The sequence below is a fragment of the Anolis sagrei genome, chromosome 1, assembly GCF_037176765.1.
Source record: "Anolis sagrei isolate rAnoSag1 chromosome 1, rAnoSag1.mat, whole genome shotgun sequence".
NCBI classification, from domain to species: domain Eukaryota; kingdom Metazoa; phylum Chordata; class Lepidosauria; order Squamata; family Dactyloidae; genus Anolis; species Anolis sagrei.
In genome coordinates, this window is record NC_090021.1 from 338,289,275 (window position 1) to 338,317,064 (window position 27,790).

The following is a 27,790-nucleotide window of genomic DNA, read 5'->3' on the forward strand; positions in this document are numbered from 1 at the left end:
CGATGTTGAATCCATAATAAGTTTCTGTTATACCTAAATACCAAGATAATAAGTAATGATTTTTGTTAGTTTCGGTACATGTTTCTCTACAACAGTGTTTCTCAACCTGGGGTTCGGGACCCCTGGGGAGGTCATGAGGGGGTGTTAGAGGGGTCACCAAAGACCATCAGAAAACACAATACTTTCCGTTGGTCATGGGGATTCTGTGTGGGAAATTTGGCACAATTCTATCATTGGTGTGGTTCAGAATGCTCTTTGATTGTAGGTAAACTATTAATCCCAGCAACTACAACTACCAAATATCAAGGTCTATTTTCCTTAAACTCCAGCAGTATTCACATTTGGGTATATTGAGTATTCATGCCAAGTTTGGTGCAGTTCCATCATTGTTTGAGTTCTCCCTGGATGTAGGTTTACATAAAACTTATACACTACAACTCCCAAACTCAAAGTCAATGCCCACCAAATCCTTCCAGTATTTTCTATTGGTCATGGGAGTTCTATGTGCCAAGTTTGGTTCAATTCCGTCATTGGTGGAGTTCAATTCCATCGTTGTAGGTGAACTATCAATCCCAGCAACTACAACTCCCAAATATCAAGGTCTATTTTCCCCCAACTCTGGCAATATTCACATTTGGGTATATTAAGTATTCGTGCCAAGTTTGGTCCAGTCCCATCATTGTTCTCCCTGGATGTAGGTTTACAGAAAACTTACACACTACAACTCCCAAACTCAAGGTCAATGCCCACCAAACCCTTCCAGTATTTTCTATTGGTCATGGGAGTTCTGTGTGCCAAGTTTGGTTCAATTCCATCATTGGTGGAGTTCAATTCCATTGTTGTAGGTCAACTATAAATCCCAGCAACTACAACTCCCAAATGACAAAATCAATCCTCCCCCAACCCCACCAGTGTTGAAATTTGGGCATATCGGGTATTTGTGCCAAGTTTGGTCCAGTGAATGAAAATACATCCTGTACATCAGATGTGTACATTACGATTCATAACCGGAGCAAAATTATGACGTAGCAATGAAAATCATTTTCTGGTCAGGGGTCAGCACAACATAAGGAATGGAATTCAGGGGTTGTGGCATTAGGAAGGCTGAGAACCACTGCCATAGCAGATCCAGTGTTGCAATGATATGGGACCCGCCAGATACCTGGACTGGGTGGGGAATTGGAAATGGTGACTCAACAGGAGTCCAAATGTCTAAAATATACAATTTTTTCCTTTTTGTCCCAACAGTTCTTTGGTGACGTCTAAGGGAGGGGAGAAGAACGGAAAATTCTTTCCAGACGCTTTGCATGGACCAGTCAGACGCCTGCATATATAGGTAATGCATTTCGTTTTGGCCAAAATGTGATCTCCTTTCTACTTTAGGTTGTTCCAAAAGGCAATGCTATGGTTTCCTGGGAGTTGCAGTTTTGGTGAAGCACCAGCACTGTTTGACAGAGAAGGTTAAAGACCTTCCAAAACTATAATGATTACACTTTAACAGGCATGGCTCCATGCTATGGAAACTTGGGAGTTGCAGTTTGCTGGGGCACCAGCACTCTTTGGCAGAAAAGACCTTGTCGAACCACAACTCTCATGATTCCATAGCATTCATAGAATCATAGAATCAAAGAGTTGGAAGAGACCTCATGGGCCATCCAGTCCAACCCCATTCTGCCAAGAAGCAGGAATATTGCATCCAAATCACCCCTGACAGATGGCCATCCAGCCTCTGTTTAAAAGCTTCCAAAGAAGGAGCCTGCACCACACTCCAGGGCAGTGAGTTCCACTGCTGAACGGCTCTCACAGTCAGGAAGTTCTTCCTCATGTTCAGATGGAATCTCCTTTCTTGTAGTTTGAAGCCATTGTCCCATTGCGTCCTAGTCTCCAGGGAAGCAGAAATGAAGCTTGCTCCCTCCTCCTCCCTGTGGCTTCCTCTCACATATTTATACATGGCTATCATACCTCATCTCAGCCTTCTCTTCTTCAGGCTAAACATGCCCAGCTCCTTAAGCCGCTCCTCATTCCAAGGTGACTAAAGTGGCATAGATTCCAAAAACAATGGATGGGCAGTACCATTATATACATTGGCATAGCAAAGTGGCCACTCTTATATAAAACTAGCTGTCCCCTGCCAGGCATTGCTGTGGCCCAGTCTGCTGATCTGGAAAATAAAGTAATGAGAAAGTGTTGGTTTCTAATATATGTAATTTCTTTATGCTTGTGGGTAAACAGTATTACTTGCTGTTTGTCTGGTTTGTCTACCTAGGAACATGCAACATATAATTGTCCTTCTTTAGGGGTCTCTTTCAAATCCATGATATGATATCTGTGTGTGTCTGAATCCTACCTATCTATCTATCTATCTATCTATCTATCTATCTCTATGGCTGTTTGTCAGGAAGGCTTCAATTATGTTTTCTTGTTCTGGTGAAGGGGGTTGGATTGGATGGCCTTAAGGCAGCATTTCTCAGCCTGGGGGTCAGGACCCCTGCAGAGGTCATAAAGGGGTGTCAGAGGGGTCACCAAAACCATCAGAAAACTCAGTATTTTCTGTTGGACATGGGGATTCTGTGTGGGAAGTTTGCCCCAATTCTACCATTAGTGGGGTTCAGAATGCTCTTTGATTGTAGTTGAACTATAAATCTCTGTAACGACAATGCCCAAATGTCAAGGTCTATTTCCCCCAAACTCCATCTATGTTCACATTTGGGCATATAGAATATTCATGCCAAGTTTGGTCCAGATCATTGTTTGAGTCCACAGTGCTCTCTGGATGTTGGTGAACTACAATTCCAAACTCAAGGTCAATTCCCACCAAACCCTTCTAGTGTTTTCTGTCGGTCATGGGAGTCCTGCGTGCCACGTTTGGTTCAATTCCATCCTTGGTGGAGTTCAGAATGCTCTTTGATTGTAGGTTAACTATAAATCCCAGCAACTACTACTGACAAAATTAATTTTTGAGTGATGTTCACTCCTTGGGTTAGTAGGTGTCTTGAGGCCAAATTTGGCAGCAATTTGTCCAATGGTTTTTGAGTTATGTTAATCCCACAAACGAACATTACATTGAATTGTCGAAGGCTTTCATGGCTGGAATTATCGGGTTGTTGTAGGTTTTGCAGGCTGTATGGCCATGTTCTAGAAGCATTCTCTCCTGCATCTATGGCAAGCATCCTCAGACCTCACATTCCAGCTTGTCAACATCTCCCTTCAATTGTGGTGCCCAGAATTGGACACAATATTCCAGGAATGATCTAACCAAGGCAGAATAGAGCATGGGGAGCATGACTTCCCTGGATCTAGACACTAAACTCCTGTTGATGCAGGTCAAAATCCCATTGACTTTTTTTTGATGCCGCATCACATTGTTGGTTCATGTTTAACTTGTCGTCAATGAGGACTCCAAGATCTTTGTCACACATACTGTTCTCGAGCCAGGCATTGTCCCCATTCTGTCTCTTTGCATTTTGTTTCTTCTGCCTAAGTGGAGTATCTTGCATTTCTCACTGTTGAACTTCATTTTGTTAGTTTTGGCCAATCATCTCTCTAATCTGTGAAGATCGTTTTGAATCCTGCTCCTATCCTCTGGAGTATTGGCTCTCCCTCCCAATTTGGTCCTGTCTGCAAACTTGATGATCGTGCCTTCTAATCCATCATCATTAATAAAGATGTTGAACAGGACCGGGCCCAGGACGGAACCCTGCGGCACTCCTACAGGATCAACCAAGAATGCCTTTATAGCAAACCATGAAGGACACATAACCTGATTCTAGGCAATAGGGTACTTACTTACTTACTTAGGTGATCCCTCGTTGTCTGAGGATGATGGTCCTCCAAGGTGACTCCATAGGTGACTGTGGAACCCTATTCTTGATCTACATCTTCTCCTACAGTGAAGGCATTGGTTTCCAGGTGGAAGGTGGTCCTGGTAGGGGTTGGCTTGATGCACCTTCCTCTTGGCACATTTCTCTCTTTCGCCCTCCATTCGTGCCTCTTCAAATTCTATAGCACTGCTGGTCACAGCTGACCTCCAGCTGGAGCGCTCAAGGGACAGGGCTTCCTAGTTCTCAGTGTCTATGCCAGAGTTTTTGAGGTTGGCTTTGAGCCCATCTTTCAATCTCTTTTCCTGCCCTCCAACATTCCATTTTCCATTCTTGAGTTCGGAGTAGAGCAATTGCTTTGGGAGACGGTGGTCGGGCATCCAGACAACGTGGTCGGTCCAGCGGAGTTGATGGTGGAGGACCATCGCTTCAATGCTGGTGGTCTTTGCTTCTTCCAGCACGCTGACATTTGTCTGCCTGTCTTCCCAAGATTTGCAGGATTTTCTGGAGGCAGCGCTGATGGAATCGTTCCAGGAGTTGCATGTGACACCTGTAGACAGTCCACGTTTCACAGGCGTATAGCAGGGTTGGGAGGACAATGGCTTTATAAACAAGCACCTACGGATGTCCCGGTCCTCAAACACTCTCTGCTTCATTAGGAAAAATGCTCCACTCACAGAGCTCAGGCAGTGTTGTATTTCGGTGTCGATGTTGACTTTGGTGGAGAGATGGTAATATACTCATAATTCTTAAAAGCTTGAGATAGAAAGGATCCAAAAACATTATAGAACAATATTATATAATGACTATATTGGATGTATTTCTAGCAAAGGGATCAAAAAGTATTACAAACTTGAACAAGCAAGGACCACACAGGTTTCTTTTTCTACTAACGAGACATTGAAATGGCAATACTAGGAACCATAGAATCATAGAATCAAAGAGTTGGAAGAGACCTCATGGGCCATCCAGTCCAACCCCATTCTGCCAAGAAGCAGGAATATTGCATTCAAATCACCCCTGACAGATGGCCATCCAGCCTCTGCTTAAAAGCCTCCAAAGAAGGAGCCTCCACCACACTCCGGGGCAGAGAGTTCCACTGCTGAACGGCTCTCACAGTCAGGAAGTTCTTCCTCGTCTTCAGATGGAAATTCCTCTCTTGTAGTTTGAAGCCATTGTTCCTTGTCCTAGTCTCCATGGAAGCAGAAAACAAGCTTGCTCCCTCCTCCCTGTGGCTTCCTCTCACATATTTATACATGGCTATCATATCCCCTCTCAGCCTTCTCTTCTTCAGGCTAAACATGCCCAGCTCCTTAAGCCGCTCCTCATAGGGTTGTTCTCCAGACCTTTTATCATTTTAGTCGCTCTCCTCTGGACACATTCCAGCTTGTCAATATCTCTCTTGAATTGTGGTGCCCAGAACTGGACACAACCCTGCTGATATTTGAGGAGGCTCATAATGAAAAGCAGGCTGCATATTTTCAGATGCAGAAGAAAAACATTTAGCGATGTATCATTGCTATTTAAAAGTGCTGTCAATAGAAATGATGAAATTTGGACCAAATGTTTTAAAGAGATTCATAAAGCGAAGTGTTCATATTATGATCAATGAGGAAATGACAAAACCATGCAAAATACAGAAAGGGATCAGATGAAGGATGCCCTCTTTCTTCACTGTTGTTTTTAATGGTGATAGAGGCATATTAAACAGAGCAATAAAAGCTGGAAAGACATTAAAGAAGCAAACAGAAAAAGGTCAACGTAGTTGGGCCAGCCACTTTCGGGATAATGAGTCAGTGTTGATGTACCCTTAGTTATAGTATACTTAATGAGTGATATTCTGCTCATTTCTGGCTATTAATAATATTATTTTTGGCCTGCAAAGGCCTGCAAAACTTAGCGTCATAAAACATTGTTTTTTTAAAAAAATGCATGTTGGTTTTATAGGACTTTGGTGTTCTAAATCCAAAAATGACTTCAGAACTGCTCCATTGTGCAACTTGCTTTAATACTTTTTTTATGATAAAATGAAAGCACCACGAAAAGGATTCAAATCTTCTCATAGGCCAGCGTTTCTCAACCTGGGGGTCAGAACCCCTGGAGAGGTCATGAGGGGGTGTCAGAGGGGTCGCCAAGGACTATCAGAAAGCCCAATTCTGTCATTAGTGGAGTTCAGAATGCTTTTTGATTGTATAGATCCCAGCAACTACAACTCCCAAATGTTAAAGTCTATTTTCCCTAGAGTCCACCAGTGTTCACATTTGGGCATATTGAGTATTTGTGCCAAGTTTGGTCCAGATCCATCACTGTTTGGGTCCACAGTGCTCTCTGGATGTAGGTGAACTACAACTCCTAAATTCAATGCCCATCAAACCCTTCCAATGATTTCTGTTGGTCATAAGAGTCCTGTGAGCCAAGTTTGGTTCAGTTCCATCATTGGTGGAGTCCAGAAAGCTCTTTGATGGTAGGTGAACTATAAATCCCAGCAACTACAACTCCTCACCACCAGCCTCACCAGTATTCAAATTTGGGTGTATTGGGTATTTGTGCCAAATTTGGTCCAGTGAATGAAAACACATTCTGCATATCAGATATTTGCATGGCAATTCATGACAGTAGCAACATTACAGTTATGAAGTAGCAATGAAAATAATATTATGGTTGGGGTCACCACAACATGAGGAACTGTATTAAGGGGTTGCAGCATTAGGAAGGTTGAGAAACGCTGTCATAGACTTTCTAAATGCTTTAGTTTGTGGACGTGAAGCACAAAAATCCACTCAAAAATCTGGAGCCATGGAGAAGAAGAGCTAAACAAGTTTCCGGATCCTAACAACAACATCCATCCAAACATCCAATTTCCCATGGAAAAAGAAAACAAAGGAAAACTACCATTTCTAGATCTCTTAGTCATCTGCAAACCAAACTAAGACCTGCAAAACTTAGCGTCATAAAACATTATTTTTTATTTAAAAATGCATGTTGGTTTTATAGGACTTTGGTGTTCTAAATCCAAAAATGACTTCAGAATTGCTCCGTCGTGCAACTTGCTTTAATACTTTTATTTGATAAAATGAAAGCACTCTGAAGCAGATTTAGATCTTCTCATAGACTTTCTAAATGCTTTAGTTTGTGGACACGAAGTCCAAAAATCCACTCAAAAATCTGGAGCCATTGAGTAGAAGAGCTATATAAGTTCTTGGATCACATCAACAACATCCACCCAAACATCCAATTTACCATGGAAAAGAAAATGAAGGAAAGGACTTCTGGGCACCGCAACTGAAGGGAGATGTTGACAAGCTGGAAAGAGTCCAGAAGAGGGTGACTAAAATGATCAAGTGTCTGGAGAAGAAGCCCCATGAGGAGCGGCTTAAAGAGCTGGGCAGGTTTAGCCTGCAGAAGAGAAGGCTGAGAGGAGACATGATGACAACCATGATTAATATGTGAGGGGAAGTCATAGGAGGAGGGAGCAAGCTTGTTTTCTGCTGCCGTTCGTAGAATCATAGAATCCTAGAGTGGGAAGAGACCTCATGGGCCATCCAGTCCAACCCCATTCTGCCAAGAAGCAGGAATATTGCATTCAAATCACCCCTGACAAATGGCCATCCAGCCTCTGCTTAAAAGCTTCCAAAGAAGGAGCCTCCACCACACTCCAGGGCAGAGAGTTCCACTGCTGAACGGCTCTCGCAGTCAGGAAGTTCTTCCTCATGTTCAGATGGAATCTCCTCTCTTGTCGTTCGAAGCCATTGTTTTGTGTCCTAGTCTCCAGGGAAGCAGAAAACAAGCTTGCTGCCTCCTCCCTGTGGCATCCTCTCACATATTTATACATGGCTATCATATCTCCTCTCAGCCTTCTCTTCTTCAGGCTAAACATGCCCAGCTCCTTAAGCCGCTCCTCATAGGGCTTGTTCTCCAGACCCTTGATCATTTGAGTCGCCCTCCTCTGGACACATTCCAGCTTGTCAATATCTCTCTTGAATTGTGGTGCCCAGAATTGGACACAATATTCCAGGTGTGGTCTAACCAAAGCAGAATAGAGGGGTAGCATTACTTCCCTGGACCTAGACACTAGGCTCCTATTGATGCAGGCCAAAATCCCATTGGCTTTTTTTGCCGCCACATCACATTGTTGGCTCATGTTTAACTTGTTATCCACGAGGTCTCCAAGATCTTTTTCACACGTCCTGCTCTCGAGCCAGGCATCCTCCCCCATTCTGTATCTTTGCATTTCATTTTTCCTGCCAAAGTGGAGTGTCTTGCATTTGTCACTGTTGAACTTCATTTTGTTAGTTTTGGCCAATCATCTCTCTAATCTGTCAAGATCGTTTTGAATCCTGCTCCTATCCTTTGGAGTATTGGCTATCCCTCCCAATTTGGTGTCGTCTGCAAACTTGATGATCCTGCCTTCTAGCCCTTCATCCAAGTCATTAATAAAGATGTTGAACGGGACCGGGCCCAGGACGGAACCCTGCTTGTGGCACTCCACTCGTCACTTCTTTCCAGGATGAAGAGGAAGCATTGAGGAGAATCACCCTCTGGGTTTGTCCATTTAACCAATTCCAGATCCACCTCACCATAGTTTTGCCTCGCCCACATTGGACTAGTTTCCTTGCCAGAAGGTCATGGGGGACCTTGTTGAAGGCCTTACTGAAATCCAGGTACGCTACATCCACGGCATTCCCCGCATCTACCCAGCTTGTAACTCTATCGAAGAAAGAGATCAGATGAGTCTGGCATGACTTGTTTTTGATAAATCCATGTTGACTATTAGCAATGACCGCATTTGTTTCTAAGTGTTTGCAGACCGCCTCCTTAACAATCTTTTCCAGAATCTTGCCCGGTATCGACGTGAGGCTGACCGGACGGTAGTTGTTTGGGTCATCCTTTTTTCCCTTCTTGAAGATTGGGACCACATTGGCCCTCCTCCAATCTGCTGGAACTTCTCCCGTTCTCCAAGAACTCTCAAAGATGGTTGCCAATGGTTCCGAAATGACTTCCGCTAGTTCCTTCAATACTCTGGGGTGTAGTTGATCTGGCCCTGAAAGGGGACTTGAACTCATTTAGAGCAGCCAGGTATTCCTGGACAACTTGTTTCCCAATTTGGGGCTAGATGTCCTCTAATCCCTCATCCACTCCATCTTGCTTTACACAGACAAGAATTCTTTCTTCCACCCTGAACATTCCACAGGTGTATATACACTCATTGCCACAAACTTCTAAAGATGCCATTAGCCACAGATGCAGGGGAAACGTCATGAGAAAATGCCGCTAGAACACGGCCATACAACCTGAAAAACTCACAACAACCCAGTGATTCTGGCCAAGAAAGCATTTGATAGCCTACTCAAAAATACTAAAAGAAATTGCACTGGAACACCAATGTCCATACTTCATGAAAACTGAACTGGTAGAAATATCTAATTGGTGGAAGAACTATGTGGGGCCTTCTCTGCCCAAGTAAAGTGGTGTCGAACAGCATTGATTCTACAGTGTAGATGCACACTGAATTTTGCCTGCAGAAAACCAAATTCTCTGCAAAGAAAAACAACAATTTCTCATCTTTGTTTGGAGCACTTGGCACCCCAGTCGACTGCTGCTTTGCTTTCCATCTTCGTGTTCTTACTAGGATTTGTTTTAATTGTAATGGAAATTATAGGGAAGGAATGTAAACATGCATAGCATTGAACTATCACGTTGCCAAGACGTTGGCTATATTCCCGCCACCGTTCTATTTCTTTCCTTTCACTTACTACTATGACTACTACTACTATTATTTCTTACATGCAGAGTACAAAACAATTAGAATACACTGATACTCATCAAAGTGTTAAAGATTGATTATAGCTCAAAAATGGAGATGAAATTATTAATATGGAATTGATGACTGGTACAAAGAGGTGTGGAATACCGCAATAAACAACAAACTGACTAGGGCAGATGGGAACTACGATCCAACAATTTACAGCAGAGTCAGAATTGGGATGTGTCTACACTGTAGAATTAATTCGGTTTGATGATACTTGGAGCCCCGGGTGACGCAGTGGGTTAAACCGCTGAGCTGCTGAACTTGCTTACCAAAAGGTCGCAGGTTCGAATCCAAGGGGGTGTGCTGAGCTCCCGCTGTTAGCCCCAGCTTCTGCCAACCTAGCAATTCAAAAGCATGCAAATGTGTATTGTCGAAGGCTTTCATGGCCGGAATCACTGGGTTGTTGTAGGTTTTTACGGGCTATATGGCCATGTTCTAAAGGCATTTTTTCGCCTGCATCTAGGGCAAGCATCCTCACTACCTCTGAGGATGCTTGCCCTAGATGCAGGCGAAACGTCAGGAGAAAATGCCTCTTGAACATGGCCATATAGCCTGGAAAAACCTACAACAACCCATTAGGAAGAACTTCCTGAAGGTAAGGGCTCTTCAGCAGTGGAATACACTGCCTTGGAGTCTGATGGAGTCTCCTACAACAACCCATGCAAAACCTACAACAACCCATGCAAATGTGAGTCGATCAATAGTACCAGGACTGTGGCGCAGCTGTCTGAATGCCAGCTGCATTAAGATCACTTCTGACCACAAGGTCATGAGTTCGAAGCCAGCCTAGGTCGGAGCGAGTTTCCGACCAATTGTGTAGCTTGTTGTCGACCTTTGCAACCCAAAGGACAGTTGCATCTGCCAAGTAGGAAAATTAGGTACCACCTATGTGTGGGGAGGCTAATTTAACAAAAATTTACAAGGCCATAAAAAAAAAGACTCCAGCAAAGCATTCGGGGAATGCGGAAGTACTTCATCAGTGTCACAGATGGATGCAACAGCTCCCCTGGCGGCCAGAAAAGTTAAATAGCTTCTGACTGTCTGTCTATATCTGTTGTGTGTCTTTGGCATTGAAGGTTTGCCATGTATATGTACATTGTAATCCGCCCTAAGTCCACTGCGGGGTGAGAAGGGCAGAATATAAATACTGTAAATAAATAAATAATAAATAAATAAATAAATTATAACTAAATAATAAATGAATGAATGAATGACCAAATAATAAATAAATAAATAAAAATTAAATGATAAATAATAAATAATAAATAATATAAATAAATAAATAATTGCAGTCATGCCGGCCACATCATCTTAGAGGTGTCTATGGACAATGCCTGCTCTTTGGCTTAGAAATGGAGATAAGTACCAACCCCCAGAGTTGGGCACGACTAGACTTAATGTCAGGGGAAAATCTTTACCTTTACCTGATGATACTTGAACTGCCATGCTCAATGCTGTAGGCATAGAGTCATGGGAGTTGTAGTTTCATAAGGTCTTTAGCCTTCTCTGCCAAAGAAAGGAGATTCCATCTGAACATGAGGAAGAACTTCCTGACTGTGAGAGCTGTTCAGAACTGGAACTCTCTGCCCCGGAGTGTGGTGGAGCCTCCTTCTTTGGAAGCTTTTAAACAGAGGCTGGATGGCCATCTGTCAGGGGTGATTTGAATGCAATATTCCTGCTTCTTGGCAGAATGGGGTTGGACTGGATGGTCCAGGAGGTCTCTTCCAACTCTTGGATTCTATGATTCTATGATTCTATGAAAGCTTGCTGATGCCTCACCAAAGTATAGATCATCTCAGGATACCATACCACCGAGCCAGGGCAGTTAAAGTGGTGTCAAACCGCATTAATTCTTCTGTGTAGATGCACCCAAATGCATTTGCTTCTTATAAGGAGTTGGGCACTCCCAAAGGCAGCGCAAGTTACTCTTACCCCGGCAGGAAGAAGCTGATGCTGGAAGGAAGTGGAGGGAAGCCCTGCCGTGCATGACTATAACTCACATATACAAAAATGTGGCATGCTGGATTTCAGCCAAGGGCTCATTGTTCTAATTTTAAACCCAAACCTTCCTTCCTGTAAACATACCCCTTCTAGCCATGCAAATACCTACAGGTGCATCTGCACTGTAGAATTAATGTGGTTTGACACTGCTTGAACTGCCATGCCATGGGGATTGTAGTTTTGCAATGCCTTTAGCTTTCTCTGCCAGAGTTTTGGTACTTTACCAAACCATGCACTACAGGCTTCCATAGCACAGAGCCATGGGAATTGAAGTGAAATCAAACTGCATTAATTTATTTATTTATTTTATTTAGTACACTTGTATACCGCTAATATCTCAGCCTGTGCGGCGACTCATTGCGGTTTACAACATATTTAAAAATACAATATTCACTTTAAAAATATAAAATAAAATATAAAAATACATACATATACATACATAGTATTGGGCCACCAATACAGACCGGAACATCTCATAGTTAAAGTCGTAATCCAATTCGTTATCCTTGATTGCTAGTCCATGATCAAAACATCATCACATCGGAATTAGTTGAAAACTTGCTCGAACATCCAAGTTTTCAGTTTTTTCCGAAATGCCATTAGCGAGGTGGCTGCTCTTATTTCAGTAGGGAGGGCATTCCAAAGCCGGGGGGCCACCACAGAAAAGGCCCTATCTCTCGTTCCCGCAAGCCGCACTTGTGAAGCAGGCGGGATGGAGAGAAGGGCTTCTCCTGAAGATCTTAGGGTCCTGGCGGGCTGATAGGCCGAGATACGTTCGGATAGGTATGTAGGGCCAGAACCGTTTAGGGCTTTAAAGGTCAAAGCCAGCACTTTGAATTGGGCTCGGTAGCTAATCGGTAGCCAGTGGAGCTGGTACAGCAGAGGAGTTGTATGCTCCCTGCGCCCTGCTCCTGTTAATACCATGGCTGCCGCCCGTTGGACTAATTGGAGCTTCCGGGCCGTCTTCAAAGGCAACCCCACGTAGAGAGCGTTGCAGTAATCAAGGCGGGATGTAACCAGAGCGTGGACTACCGTGGCCAAGTCAGACTTCCCAAGGTACGGTCGCAGTGTAATTCTAGTGTAGACGAACTCTGAGATAGCACCTGTCTAGGCGTGCTGCTATACCAGGTATGGGCAAACTTGGGCCCTCCAGGTGTTTTGGACTTCAACTCCCACAATTCCTAACAGCCGGGAGGCTGTTAGGAATTGTGGGAGTTGAAGTCCAAAACACCTGGAGGGTCCAAACTCATCCATGCCTGATCTATACTATAGAATTAATGCAAAACATGAGGTCATTTTTGGATTTATAATGTCAAATTCCTATAAACCTAGCATAAATCGATACATATCTCATTACATGTACAGAATGCTCTCTCCAAACATGTACAGAATGCCCCTGTGTAACAAGAGAACCTCTGAGCATATATAGAAAGCCTCAATTGTGCAGTCTTGTGTAACAAGGGTGCCTCTGAGCATATACAGAATGCAATTTTCCCCAATTTTTGGAATATGCCTCAGTTATACAGGCCTGAGTAATGAGTGCCTTTGAGTATACACAGGATGTTTCACTTGTAATGAGGGTGCCTCTGAGCATATGCAAAATGCATCTGAGTATATACAGAATGCCTCAATCATATGCAATGAGGGTGCCTCGTTTACAAAGTGCGCCAATTTTGCAGCCCTATGCAATAGGTGCCTCTGAGCATATGCAAAATGCCTCAATCATGCAGCCCCGTGCAATGAGAGTGCCTCTGTGCATTCACAGAATACAATATGCAGTTCTGTGCAATGAGAGTGCATCTGAGCATATACAGGATACTTTAATCATGTAGTCAATCATGTGCAATGACTGCTCCTGAGAATGTACAGAATGCTCCAGTCATGCAGTCCTGTGCAATGAGTGCCTCTCAGCATACACAGAATGCCTCAATATGCAGTTATGTGCAATGAGTGCCTCTAAGCATATATAGAATGCCTCAATCATGTGCAATGAGTGCCTCTGAGCATATTCAGAATGCCTCAATCATGCAGTCCTGTACAATGAGAGTGCCTCTGAGCAAATACAGAATGCCTCAATCATGCAGTCCTGTGCAATGAGAGTGCCTTAGAGCATATACAGAATGCACCAATCATGTGCAATGTGTGCCTCTGAGCATATACAGAATGCCTCATTATGCAGTATTGTGCAATGTGTGTCTCTGGGCATATGCAGAATGTCTCTAATCATGCAGTCCTGTGCAGTGAGAGTGCCTCTGAGCATATAAAGCATCAATCATGTGCAATGAGTGCCTCTGAGCATACAGAGAATACCCCAGTTTTGCATCCTATGCAGTTAGTGCTTCCGAGCATATACATAATGCCTCCATCATGTGCAATGAGTGCCTCTGAGCATATAAAGAATGCCCCAATCATGCAGTCCTGTGCAATGAGAGTGCCTTTGAGCATATACAGAATGCATCAATGAGTGCCTCTGAGCATATACAGAATGCCCCAATCATGCAGTCCTGTGCAATGAGTGCCTCTGAGCATACACAAAATGCCCCAATTTTGCAGTCCTATGCAATGAGTTGCAATGGTGTCTCTGAGCATATAAAGAATGCCTCAATCATGCAGTCCTGTGCAATGAGAGTGACTTTGAGCATATACAGAATGCATCAATCATGTGCAATGTGTGCCTCTGAGCATACAGAGAATGCCTCAGTTTTGCATCCTATGCAGTGAGTGCCTCTGAGCATACACAGAATGCCTCAATCATGCAGGCCTGTGCAATGAGAGAACCTCTGAGCATATATAGAATGAATCATTCATTTGCAATGTGTGCCTCTGAGTATATACAGAATGCCTCAATCATGCAGGCCTGTGCAATGAGTGCTTCTGAGCATACAAAGAATACGCCAGTTTTGCAGTCTTATGCAATGAGTGCCTCTGAGCATATACAGAAAACCCCAATCATGCAGTCCTGTGCAATGAGAGTGCCTTTGAGCGTATACAGCATGTATCAGATTGCCTCTGAGTATATGCAGAATGCCTCAATCATGCAGTCCTGTGCAATAAGAGTGCCTTTGAGCATATACAGAATGCCCCAATCATGCACTCCTGTGCAATGAGAGTGCCTTTGGGCATATACAGAATGCATGAATGCTTCTGAGTATATGCAGAATGCCTCAATCATGCAGTCCTGTGCAATGAGAGTGCCTTTGAGCATATACAGAATGCATCAACCATGTGCAATGGGCATAAACAGAATGCCTCAATCATGCAGTCCTGTAAAATGAGAGTGCCTTTGAGCGTATACAGAATGCATCAGATTGCCTCTGAGTATATGCAGAATGCCTCAATCATGCAGTCCTGTGCAATGAGAGTGCCTCTGAGCATATACAGAATGCATCAACCATGTGCAATGGGCATAAACAGAATGCCTCAATCATGCAGTCCTGTAAAATGAGAGTGCCTTTGAGCATATACAGAATGCATCCATCATGTGCAATGAGTGCCCCTGAGCATGTACAGAATGCCTCGACCATGTTGCCCTGTACCTTTGAGCAAATACAAACACTCCTCTGAGCAAACCTTGCCAAGAAAAAGCAAACATTGCTGAGTTAGTTCAATAAAGCCAGAGACCACCTTGAAGGCAGCAGCGCCTCTGGGCATGTGCAGAGTGCGTTTCCTTCCCTGAGCCTTCCCTCTCAGTCCCACTACTACAACGTGCTGCGCATAGAGCCGTGCGTGACGCTCCTTTCCCAAAAAACTCTCTGTGATGCTCTCTCTCTCTCTCTCTTTGGGGGAAAAGAAGGAGGAGGGACGGTACCAAGTGACGGGAACACATGGGGGGAGACAATTGGGAATAACATTGCAATCCTTCACCCCAAAAATCCAACAGAGTGTTGATTCGGACTCATTAGAGTCCAGATAAAATCGGGACTCTCCATTGTGCTGTTAAGAATGCCGGGTTCTCCTAAATTTGGGGAAGTAGTTTTTTGCTAGGACTCCCCTCCGGCCGCACTTGGTACGGTCCCCGGCTGGGCTCTGTCCATGTGTGGCGAGCGGGGCTCCAGTCGGCGCCTGGACGGTGCGAAGGCAGGACGAGGGGGGAAAGCGGGGCGGACCAAGAGAGAAGAAAAGGGGGACCCGTTCCAAGCTGAGACCCCCAGGAGGTACTTTCCAACCGTCTTCTCGGCTGCCTGGTTGTTCCGCTTCCCGGCAAAGGTGAGCCACGAATGCGGGAGAAGCCTTGTCCCGTCCAGACGAGGCGTTGGAATGCGGAGTAAGGGAGGGGAATTGGGGAGAGGGCTTTTTTTTTGGGGGGGGGAGGTGAAGTGGACAAGGAGTGGATCCGTTTGCTGGGAAGAAGGGACTCCAGGGGAAAAGTTTGGCTTGCTTTGGAAGCAAGGAATGGTCAAGGCGGAGGGGCACCCCAAGGCCATCTAGTCGAGCCCCCGTTCTGCTTCGTAGGGTTGGCACCACCTGAGCATTCCCGATAGATGGCCATCCAATCAGAACTTTCCCAAACTTTAGGTTTTCTGTTGACAAGGCTTATGGGAGTTGGAAGTCCACTTGGAATATTAGAGTTTGGGAATCCTTTCTGCCAGGCTGGGAGGCACAATCTAAGACCTCCTGACAGATGGCCATCCACCCTTTACTTCAAAACCCTCTGGTATAGAGAAGGAGAGGGGGAAACTTGAGCCTGTGCTTCAGATTTTAGGGTTAGAAGGGGATATGCAAAGACCATCCAGTCCAGCCTCATTCTGCCAAGCTGGGAGACACAGTCCAAGCCCTCTTGACAGATGGCCATCCAGTCCAGCCCCATTCTGCTAGGTTGGGAGACACAGTCCAAGCCCTCCTGACAGATGGCCATCCAGCCTCTGCTTAAAAACCCTCTATTACAGAGAAGGATAGGAAGAGAATCGCGCCTGTGCTTCTGTACTTAGGGTTGAAAGGAGATACACAAAGGCCATCTAGTCCAGCCCCATTCTGCTAGGCTGGGAGACACAGTCCAAACCCTCTTGACAGATGGCCATCCAGCCTCTACTTAAAAACTCTACTATACAGAAGGAAAGGACGAAACTTCAAATCTTAGGGTTGGAAGGGGATACTCAAAGGCCATCCAGTCCAGCCCCATTCTTCTAGGCTGGGAGACACAGTCCAAGCCCTCCTGAGAGATGGCCATCCAGTCCAGCCCCATTCTTCCAGGCTGGGAGACACAATCCAAACCCTCCTGACAGATGGCCATCCAGCCTCCGCTTAAAAACTTTCTATTATAGAGACGAAAAGAAAGAGACTTCAAATTTTAGGGTTGGAAGGGGATACTCAAAGACCATCCAGTCCAGCCCCATTCTGCCAAGCTGGGAGACACAGTCCAAGTCCTCCTGACAGATGGCCATTCAGTGCAGCCCCATTCTGCCAGGCTGGGAGACAAAATCTAAGCCCTCCTGACAGATGACCATCCAGCCTCTGCTTAAAAACACTCTATTATAGAGAAATAAAGGAAGAGACTTCAAATCTTAGGGTTGGAAGGGGATACTCAAAGGCCATCCAGTCCAGCCCCGTTCTGCCAGGCTTGGAGACACAGTCCAAGCCCTCATGACAGTTGGCCATCCAGATTTCCGAAGGAAGAGGAAAGAAGGAAGAGACTTGAGCCTGCGTTTCAGATCTTAGGGTTGGAAGGGGATATGCAAAGGCCATCCAGTCCAGCCCCATTCTGCCAGGCTGGGAGGCACAGTCCAAGTCCTCCTGACAGATGGCCATCCAGCCTCTGCTTAAAAACCCTCTGTTATAGAAAAGGAAAGGAAGAGACTTGAGCCTGTGCTTCAGATCTTAGGGTTGGAAGTGGGGTATTCAAAGGGTGTCCAGTACTGCCCCATTCTGCTAGGTTGGGAGACACAGTCTAAGCCCTCCTGACAGATGGCCATCCAGCCTCTGCTTTAAAATCCTCTGTTACAGAGAAGGAAAGGAAGAGATTTGAGCCTGTGCTTCAGATCTTAGGTTTGGAAGGGGATACTCAAAGGTCATCCAGTCCAGCCCCATTCTTCCAGGCTGGGAGACACAGTCCAAGCCCTCCTGACAGATGGCCATCCAGATTTCCTAAACTAGAGGAAAGAAGAGAAAGAGAAAGCCAGGCAGCAACAACTAGGCTTTGAAGCTGCAAAGCTATTCAGTGCTAATCAAGCTGGCCAGTCACGGCATTCACACTGGTCTCCAATAGACAAGAGTTCTTTCTCCCACTTTGGACATTCCACAGGTATATAAACTCCACTTGCTTAGTTTTCAACAGACCTCACTACCTCTGTGTATGCCTGCCATAGATCTGGGCAAAATGTCAGGAGAGAATGCTTCTGGAACATGGCCAGACGGCCATGAAAACTCGCAGCAACCAAGAGAAAGAGAGTTGAAAATGTGATGCTGTTGTGTTCAAATATAGAATTACAGACTTGGAAATGAACTCGGCGACCATCAAGTCTAACCCCAAGACACAATCCAAGCCCTCCCAACAGATGACCATCCCATCTCTGAATAAAACCCTTCAAAGAGAGAGACTCTGTTACACTCACAAGCTGCAGTGTACCCATCAGGAGGTTCTCCCCAATGTTTAGGAGGAATCTCTTTTCCCACAGCTTGAATCCGTGTCGCTATCTGTTAGTCTCTGGAGCAGCGGAAAGCAAGCTGACTCCGTCCGTCAATATTGATACGGTTCCATGTATCTCAACCTAATGTCCCCTCTTTGGCTTCTCTTCTCCAGGCTAAATCTTCCCAGCTCCCAAAGCCATCCCCCAAAGCACTTGGCTTCTGGACTTCTTGCCATGTTAGTCATCCTCTTCAGGATGTGTTCCAGCTTGCCAAAAATCTTTCTTGACTTGCTTTGCCCAGAACTGGACACAATGTTCTAGGTGAGATCTGACCAAAGCAGAATAGAGTGCGACTAGGACTGTGGTTCTCCAGCTTCCTAATGCCACGACCCCTTAATACAGTTCCTCATGTTGTGGTGACCCTCAACCATAACATTATTTTGGTTGCTACTTCACAACTCTAATTTTGCTCCTGTTATGAATCATAATGTAAATATCAGGTGTGCAGGATGTATTGTCATTCACAAATACCCAAATTTTGCGGGAGGGGGGTTGATTTGGTCATTTGGAAGTTGTAGTTGCTGGGATTTATAGTTCACCTACAATTAAAGATCACTCCTAACTCCACCAACGATGGAATTGAACCACACTTGGGACACAGAACTCCCATGACCCACAGAAAATACTGGGTTTAATTGGTATTGACCTTGAGTTTGGGAGTTGTAGTTCACCCACATCCAGAGAGCACTGTGAACTCAAACAAGGATAGATCTGGACCAAACTTGGTAGGAATACTGAATCTGCCCAAATGTGAACACTGTTGGAGTTTGGGGAAAATAGGCGTTGATATTTGGGAGTTGTGGTTGCTGGGATTTCTAGTTCACCTACAGTCAAAGAGCATTCTGAACTCCATCAATGATTATATTGAACCAAACTTGGCACAAAGAACTCCCATGACCCACAGAAAATACTGGGTTTAATTGGTATTGACCTTAAGTTTGGGAGTTGTAGTTCACCTACATCTAGAGAGCACTGTGGACTCAAACAAGGATAGATCTGGACCAAACTTGGCAGGAATACTGAATCTGCCCAAATGTGAACACTGTTGGAGTTTGGGGAAAATAGGCCTTGATATTTGGGAGTTGTGGTTGCTGGGATTTATAGTTCACCTCCAATCAAATAGCATTGTGAACTCTACCAACGATGGTATTGAACCAAACTTGGAACACAGAACTCCCATGACCCACAGAAAATACTGGGTTTAATGGGTATTGACCTTGAGTTTGGGAGTTGTAGTTCACCCACATCCAGAGAGCACTGTGGACTCAAACAAGGATAGATCTGGACCAAACTTGGTAGGAATACTGAATCTGCCCAAATGTGAACACTGTTGGAGTTTGGGGAAAATAGGCCTTGATATTTGGGAGTTGTAGTTGCTGGGATTTATAGTTCCCCTGCAATCAAAGCGCATTCTGAACTCCACCAACAATGGAATTGAACCAAACTTGGCACACAGAACTCCCATGACCAACAGAAAATACCCAAAGAGTTTGGTGGGCATTGACCTTGAGTTTGGGAACTATAGTTCACCTACATCCAGAGAGCACTGTGGACTCAGAATGATGGATCTGGACTAAACTTGGCATAAATACTCAATATGCCCAAATGTGAACACAGAGTTTGGGTAAAAATAGACCTTAACATTTGGGAGTCGTAATTGCTGGGATTTACAGTTCACCTAGAATCAAAGAGTATTCTGAACTCCACGAATGATAGAATTGGGCCAAATTTCCCACACAGAACCCCCAGGACTAAGAGAAAATATTGTGTTTTTGGACAGTCTTTGGCGACCCCTCTGACACCCCTCGCAACCCCCCACCCCCAGGGATCCTGACCCTAGGTTGAGAAACACTGTGCTATGGGATGAAGTCCAAACTTTAATGCAGGGATGTTGCTGGGATGTATAGTTCACCTCTACTCAAAGAGCATTCCGAACCCCACCAACGATAGAATTGGGCCAAACTTCCCACACAGAACCCCCATGAACAATGGAAAATACTGTGTTTTCTGATGGTCTTTGGTGACCCCTAAGTTGAGAAACACTGGACTAGGATTCCTCTCTATACTTTGAGAATTGCATTGGCCTTTTTAGCTGCCACATCACATTGCTAGGAGTTTTGGGATGTCTTATATGTGCAGGTGGGGGGCTTTGCTCCCCTTGGCCCCTTAGAGATACAGAGCTGAGGAAATGGGCTTCCCCTGGAGATGTGCCCAACGTTGAGGGTTTGCACACAAACATGCCTCTGGCTCAGATTTTGCAGGGAGTGTGTGTAGGAAGCCTGCCGAGATATCCTTTGGGGACTGGTACTTGGTGGGTGGGAGGGAGGCAAAGCAGCATTTCTACAGCTTCAAGGTTTTCATGAGGAAGGGAAGGCGTTCAGACCAAGATTTGAGAGAGTTCCTGTTTAGTGCGAGGGACAGCAACATGGGACACATTGTGCACATTCCTTGTGCAAAGAGTCCTTTGCTTTGATGCACATGGAAGTGTGCAAGTCATGATTCTGGGCGCTGCATTGAAGGGAGATGTTGACTCTAAGCTGGAAAGTGTCCAGAGGAGGGCGACTAAAATGACCAAGGGTCTGGAGAACAAGCCCTATGAGGAGTGGCTTAAAGATGTGGGCATGTTTAGCCTGCAGAAGAGAAGGCCATGTATAAATACGTGAGAGGAAGTCGCAAGGAGGGAGCAGGCTTGTTTTCTTCTGCCCTGGAGACTAGGACATGGAGCAATGGATTCAAACTGCAGGAAAGGAGATTCCACCTGAACATGAGGAAGAACTTCCTGACTGTAAGAGCTGTTTAGAAGTGGAACTCTCTGTCCCAGAGAGTGGTGGAGGTTCCTTCTTTGGAGGCTTTTAAACACAGGCTGGATGGCCATCTGTCAAGAGCTGTTCAGCAGTGGAACTCTCTGCCTCGGAGTGTGTAAGAGGCTTCTTCTTGGAAGCTTTTAAACAGAGGCTGGATGGCCATCTGCCAAGAGCTGTTCAGCAGTGGAACTCTCTGCCTCAGAGTGCGTAAGAGGCTTCTTCTTGGAAGCTTTTAAACAGAGGCTGGATGGCCATCTGCCAAGAGCTGTTCAGCGGTGGAACTCTCTACCCTGGAGAGTGGTGGAGGTTCCTTCTTTGGAGGCTTTTAAGCAGAGGCTGGATGGTCATCTGTCAGAGGTGATTTGAATGTGATTTTCTTGCTTCTTGGCAGAATGGGGTCAGACTGGATGACCCACAAGGTCTCTTCCAAGTCTATGATTCCATGTTGAAAGAGTATTCGTTTGTGTTGCTGTTGGTTTTTTGGGCTGTATGGCCATGTTCTAGAAGCATTCTCTCCTGACGTTTTGCCTGCATCTGTAGTAAGCATCCTCAGAGGTTGTGAAAGAAGTGAGGAGACCATGGTTGCCAGTCTTTGTTGACAATATTGGCCTGGAAGGACCAAGGATCCAATTAAGGATAATGTAGCTTCTCGTGTTTCTAACAGACCTCACAACCTCTGAGGATGCTTACCACAGATGCAGGCAAAACGTCAGGAGAGAATGCTTCTAGAACATGGCCATACAGCCTGAAAAACCTACAACAACCCAGTGATCCCGGCAATGAAAGCCTTCGACAATACAGTATGTGTTTGGAGGGTGACTCCCATTCAGCTCCGTTTTGGTGCCTGTTGCAAAGCTGGCCATAAGGTTGGAAGGGCTCTCTAGTGGTCATCTAGTCCAAACCTTTGTTGTTGTTATTGTGAGTCCAGAGAAGAGAGACTAAAATGATCAGAGGTCTGGAAGCCTTTGTGAGGAGCGGCCTCAGGGTATGTTTAGCTTGGAGACAAGAAACTGGAGACGGACATGATAACCATGATGAAATATTTGAAAGGATGACACATTGAGGAGGGATCTAGTTTGTTTCCTGCTGCTCTGGAGACTTGGACACAGTGGAGCAATGGATGCAAACCGCAGAATAAGAGATTCCACCTAAACATTGGAAAGAACTTCCTGAATCATAAAATCCTGTTGGAAGTTGGAAGAGACCTCATGGGCCATCCATTCCAACTCCATTCTGCCAAGAAGCAGGAAAATTGCATTCAAAGCACCCCCGACAGATGGCCATCCAGCCTCTGTTTAAAAGCTTCCAAAGAAGGAGCTTCTATCACACTCTGGTGCAGAGAGTTCCACTGCTGAATGGCTCCCACAGTAGAATTATAGAATCTTGGAGTTGGAAGCGACCTCATGGGCCATCCATTCCAACCCCATTCTGCCAAGAAGCAGGAAAATTGCATTCAAAGCACCCCCGACAGATGGCCATCCAGCCTCTGTTTAAAAGCTTCCAAATAAGGAGCTTCTACCACACTCTGGTGCAGAGAGTTCCACTGCTGAACAGCTCTCACAGTCAGGAAGTTCTTCCTCATGTTCAGATGGAATCTCCTCTCTTGTAGTTTGAAGCCATTGTTCCGTGTCCTAGTCTCCAGGGCAGCAGAAAACAAGCTTGCTCCCTCCTCCCTAGGACTTCCTCTCACTTATTTATACATGGCTATCAAGTCATAGAATCATAGAATCAAAGAGTTGGAAGAGACCTCATGGGCCATCCAGTCCAACCCCCTGCCAAGAAGCTGGGAGATAGATGTTGACAAGCTGGAATGTGTCCAGAGGAGGGTGACTCAAATGATCATGGGTCTGGAGATCAAGCCCTATGAGGAGTGGTTTAAAGAGCTGGGCATGTTTAGCCTGAAGAAGAGAAGGCTGAGAGGAGACATGATAGTCATGTATAAATACTTGAGAGGAAGTATGGTGTATGGTGGAGGCGCCTTCTTGGGAGGCTTTTAAACAGAGGCTGGATGGCCATCTGTACAATGCTTTGGTCAGATCTCACCTGAATTAACATTATGTCCATTTCTGAGCAAAGCAAGTCAAGATGGATCTTGGATAGTGGACTGTGGTCCCATAGATGCAGGCAAAACATCAGGAGAGAATGCTTCTAGAAGATGGCCATACAGCCCAAAAAAACCTACAACAACCCAGAGATTCAGATTCTGATCTCCAGAGTGATTGTCCCCAATGCTGAAACCACTACACCTGGCGAAAATGTCACCCAATTGTTCTCTGAATGATCCAAGCCCTTCGTTATTTCGTTATTTCGTTCCTTCTCACTTGAGAAAAATAGCCTCCTGCAACTGAAAGCTAGTTCAGCTTGGTTGAAAAAGGCCTATGCATGCTCAGAGACACTCTTGCCTCATGCTTTGCATGTTTCAAATGTAAGGAGCTCAGTTTCTCACTGGAGTGAAAGTGCATTGCCTCAATTTGCCTGGCCTTTTGCCCATTTCCAGTTATCAAACTACAAGAAAAGAGATTCCATGTCAACATGAGGAAGAGCTGTTCAGCAGTGGAACTCTCTGCCACGGAGTGTGGTGGAGGCTCCTTCTTTGGAGGCTTTGAAGCAGAGGCTGGATGGCCATCTGTCGGAGGAGCTTTGAATGTATTTTTCCTCCTTCTTGGCAGAATGGGGTTGGACTGGATGGCCCATGATGTCTCTTCCAACTCTAGCATTCTATGATTCTATGAAGTCAATATAATTCTCCCCTATGAACAGGCCCTATGAGGAGCGGCTTAAGGAGCTGGGCATGTTTAGCCTAAAGAAGAGAAGGCTGAGAGGAGACATGATGAGGGCCATATCTAAATATATGAGAGGAAGCCACAGGGAGGAGGGAGCAAGCTTGTTTTCTGCTTCACTGGAGACTAGGACGCAATGGGACAATGGCTTCAAACTACAAGAGAGGAGATTCCATCTGAACATTAGGAAGAACTTCCTGACCTTGAGAGCTGTGGAACTCTCTGTCCCGGAGTGTGGTGGGGGCTCCTTCTTTGGAGGCTTTGAAGCAGAGGCTGGATGGCCATTTGTCGGGGGAGCTTTGAATGCATTTTTCCTTCTTCTTGGCAAAATGGGTTGGACTGGATGGCATCCCATTTACTGAAGGTCTCTCCCAACTCTATGATTCTGTGATCTGAGTGTAAAGGCAAAACCATCAAAAGAGAAAAGCTGTGTATCAGTAAATATAATCGTAATAATAATAACAACCAGAAGGCACCTTCTGAAACTTTTTCAGATGTTAATGACTGGATACTACTGTACCTGTCTTAACACCAGTTCCTGCTGCCATGAAAGGTTACTGGACTGGTTTTACATACCTTTTAAGCATTAATTGGAATAGTCACAAACTATTTTGGGTTTTCATTGTCAGTGGAACGTCATCTTTGCATCTCAGCTGGAAACTCTTAATCCAACTGGCAAAGTAAAATGTGGGCATCCAAATCGCTTTGCCATTTACTTTACCTAGACTGCAACATTGCTATTGTTGTTGTTGTTACCCCACTTTTCTCTCTTGATTGGGACCCAAAGCGGATGATGTGAGGGTCCATAGCCTACCTTCTGGATTGCAGCTGCCATAACCCCCTAGTCAGCATACTGGGTGGGATGCTGGGATTTGTAGTCCAAAAGTGTCCTCCTCCCCTTTTGCTCACACTTCTTATAAGTTCATCATATACATGAGGAAGAAGAGTTAAATGGTGCTGTGAAAGGCTTTCATGGCTGGAATCACTAGGTTGCTGTGTGTTTTCCAGACTGTATGGCCATGTTCCAGAAGCATTATCTCCTGACATTTTGCCCACATCTATGGCAGGCATCCTCAGAGGTTGTGAGGTCTCTGAGGATGCCTGCCATAGATGTCGGCAAATCATCAGGAGAGAATGCTTCTGGAACATAGCCGTACAGCCCAGAAAACTCACAGCAACCCAGCGAAAGGGTGCATTCACACTTTAGAATGAAAGCAGTTTGACACCACTTTAAGTACCATGGTTCAGTTATGTGAAATGATGGAAGTTGTAGTTTTGCAATCTCAAAGAGTGCAGAGGCATTATCAAGTTGCAGATCGCATGATTCCATTGCATTGAGCTATAACAATTAAAGCAATTACAAACAGAAATAATTTTGGGTTGTTGTAGGTTTTTCCGGGTTATATGGCCATGTTCTAGAGGCATTTTCTCCTGATGTTTCGCCTGCATCTGTGGCAAGCATCCTCAGAGGTAGTGAGGTCTGTTGGAAGTAGGAAAATGGGTTTATATATCTGTGGAATGACCAGGGTGGGACAAAGGACTCTTGTCTGCTGGAACTAGGTGTGAATGTTTCAACTGACCACCTTAATTAGCATTTGATGGCTTGGCAGTGCCTGGGGGAATCTTTTGTCGAGAGGTGATTAGATGTGCCTGATTGTTTACTCTCTGTTGTTTTGCTGTTGTAATTTTAGATGCATCCAAAGAGAAAGAGAGAAATAGCAAAATTAGAAGAGAAAAGCAAAGTTTGATGAGGTATCAGAAGGTGAAAGTAGTTTTATTTATTTCTTTTTTCATAGCTGCCTTCTGATTGGAAGCAGCAGTCATATTGCACAAGGGTATCTGTTTCGTCTGTTGGGATTCTGAGATCTGTAGTTTGGTGTGGTACTTGGGCTCCTTCCCCAAACTACAAATCCCAAAATTCCATACAATGGAACTTAGAAAGTTAAGGTGATGTCACCTTGAAGCTAAGTGAGGGTTTAGCATGGCTAAATGGGGATACGAACCCTGATCTCCAGAGCATTAATCCAACAATCAAACCATGTCTTGGAAAAACCTATGTATTATGCTTGTCGCAAAAGTGTGAAGTTGTTAAAGAGAACAACAAACTCCTCTCACGTAACACCAGCTTTCATTGGGCCAGGGTTTATCGTTGGCGTTTATCCTTTCCTTTCCTCAAATCCTTGGGGAAGAGTGGATGTCTTTATAGGGCTATTTGTGGCTTTTGTTTCTGCTCAACTACACATCCCTTTCTTTCTCCTCCGCTTTCCATCTTGTCACGTTGAACCTGAATTATGAATGAATAGCATAATCTCTGTTGCTGTTTTGCCCGTGCTCGGGTTGTGTTGGTTGTGAAACGAGAGAAATCAAATCCACACTCGTAAGCTGCCGTAGGTGAATGGAGAGGATTCCTAGCCACCTTTACGGAAAGGAAGCCTCCAAAAGTGGGATAAGCAATGCTGGTGTAAGGTGAATCGGGGATTGGTTGAGTGCTTCCTCATGGCTCCTTTTTCTTCACCCTGGAGAGAAGGGACCTCAACATCTTTATCAATGAATTGGACAATAGAATAGAAGACATGCTTATCAAATTTGCAGGTGACACCAAAATGGGAGAGCGAGAGAGCTTCTTGGCAGGGGGTTGGACTGGATAGCCCATGAGGTCTCTTCCAACTCTTTGATTCTATGATTCTATGATTCTGATTCTAATATTTATTATTTACTAGCTGTATCTGCCATGTATTGCTGTGGCCAACCTTCTCTCCCTTTTTCTCTTCTTTCTTTCACTCCTTCCTTCCCTCCCTCTTTCCTTTCTTCCTTCCCTTTCTTTCTTTCCTTCCTTCCTTCCCATCTTCTTCCCTTCTGTCCCTCTCCTTCCTTCCTTCCTTCCTTCCTTCCTTCTCTTCATCTTCCCTTCTGTCCCTCTCCTTGCTTCCCTCCCTTTTTCCTTTCTTCCTTCCCTTTCTTTCTTTCTTTCTTTCTTTCCTTCCTTCCCTCTCTCTTTCTCTTCTTTCTTTCTCTCCTTCCTTCCCTCCCTCTTTCCCTTCCTTCCTTCCTTCCTTCCTTCCTTCCTTCTATTCTTCTTCTCTTCCGTCCCTCTCCTTCCCTCCCTCTTTCCTTTCTTCCTTCCTTCCCTTTCTTTCTTTCCTTCCTTCCTTCCTTCTCATCTTCTTCCCTTCTGTCCCTCTCCTACCTTCCTTCCTTCTTTCCTTATCTTCATCTTTCCTTCTGTCCCTCTCCTTTCTTCCCTCCCTTTTTCCTTTCTTCCTTCTCTTTCTTTGTTTCTTTCTTTCCTTCCTTCCCTCTCTCTTTCTCTTCTTTCTTTCTGTCCTTCCCCCCCTCTTTCCCTTCCTTCCTTCCTTCCTTCCTTCCTTCCTTCCTTCCTTCTATTCTTCTTCTCTTCTGTCTCTCTCCTTCCCTCCCTTTTTCCTTTCTTCCTTCCCTTTCTTCCCTTCCTTCCTTCCTTCTCTTCTTCTTCCTTTCTGTCTCACTCCTACCTTCCTTCCCTCCCTCTTTCCTTTCCTTCCTTCCTTCCTTCCTTCCTTTCTTCCCTTTCTTTCTTCCCTTCCTTCCTTCTCTTCTTCTTTCCTTCCTTCCTTCCCTCCCTCTTTCCTTCCTTCTCCTTCCTTCCTTCCTTCCTTCCTTCCTTCCTTCCTTCCTTTCTTCCTTCTCCTCTTCTTCCCTTCCATTCCTCTCCTTCCTTCCCTCCCTCTTTCCTTTCTTCCTTCCCTTCCTTTTCTTCTTCCTTTCCGTCCCTTTCTTCCCTCCCTCTTTCCTCCATTCCCTTCCTTCCTTCCTTCCCCCCCCCTCCCCTCCCTCCCTCCCTCCCTCCCTCCCTCCCTCCCTCCCTCCCTCCCTCCCTCCCTCCTTCCTTCCTTCCTTCCTTCCTTCCTTCCTTCCCTTTCTCTGCTCTTTGACTGCAGGTGAACTATAAATCCTAGAAACTACAACTCCCAAAACC

At 45.1% G+C, this 27,790-nt stretch overlaps 1 protein-coding gene across 2 annotated transcripts in view; it reads left to right on the plus strand.

Moving 5' to 3' along the window:
* The first annotated feature begins 1,251 nt into the window (after positions 1-1,251).
* FRMD6 (FERM domain containing 6) overlaps positions 1,252-27,790 on the plus strand; it is a 119,701-nt gene continuing 93,162 nt past the window's right edge. The window contains exon 1 of one of the 2 annotated variants that reach the window (XM_067463108.1): positions 1,252-1,336. The gene's annotated coding sequence lies outside the window, so the exon portion shown is untranslated. Of the gene's footprint in view, positions 1,337-15,668; positions 15,835-27,790 lie in introns of those variants that run through there. The other variant, XM_067463107.1, reaches the window with a different exon arrangement.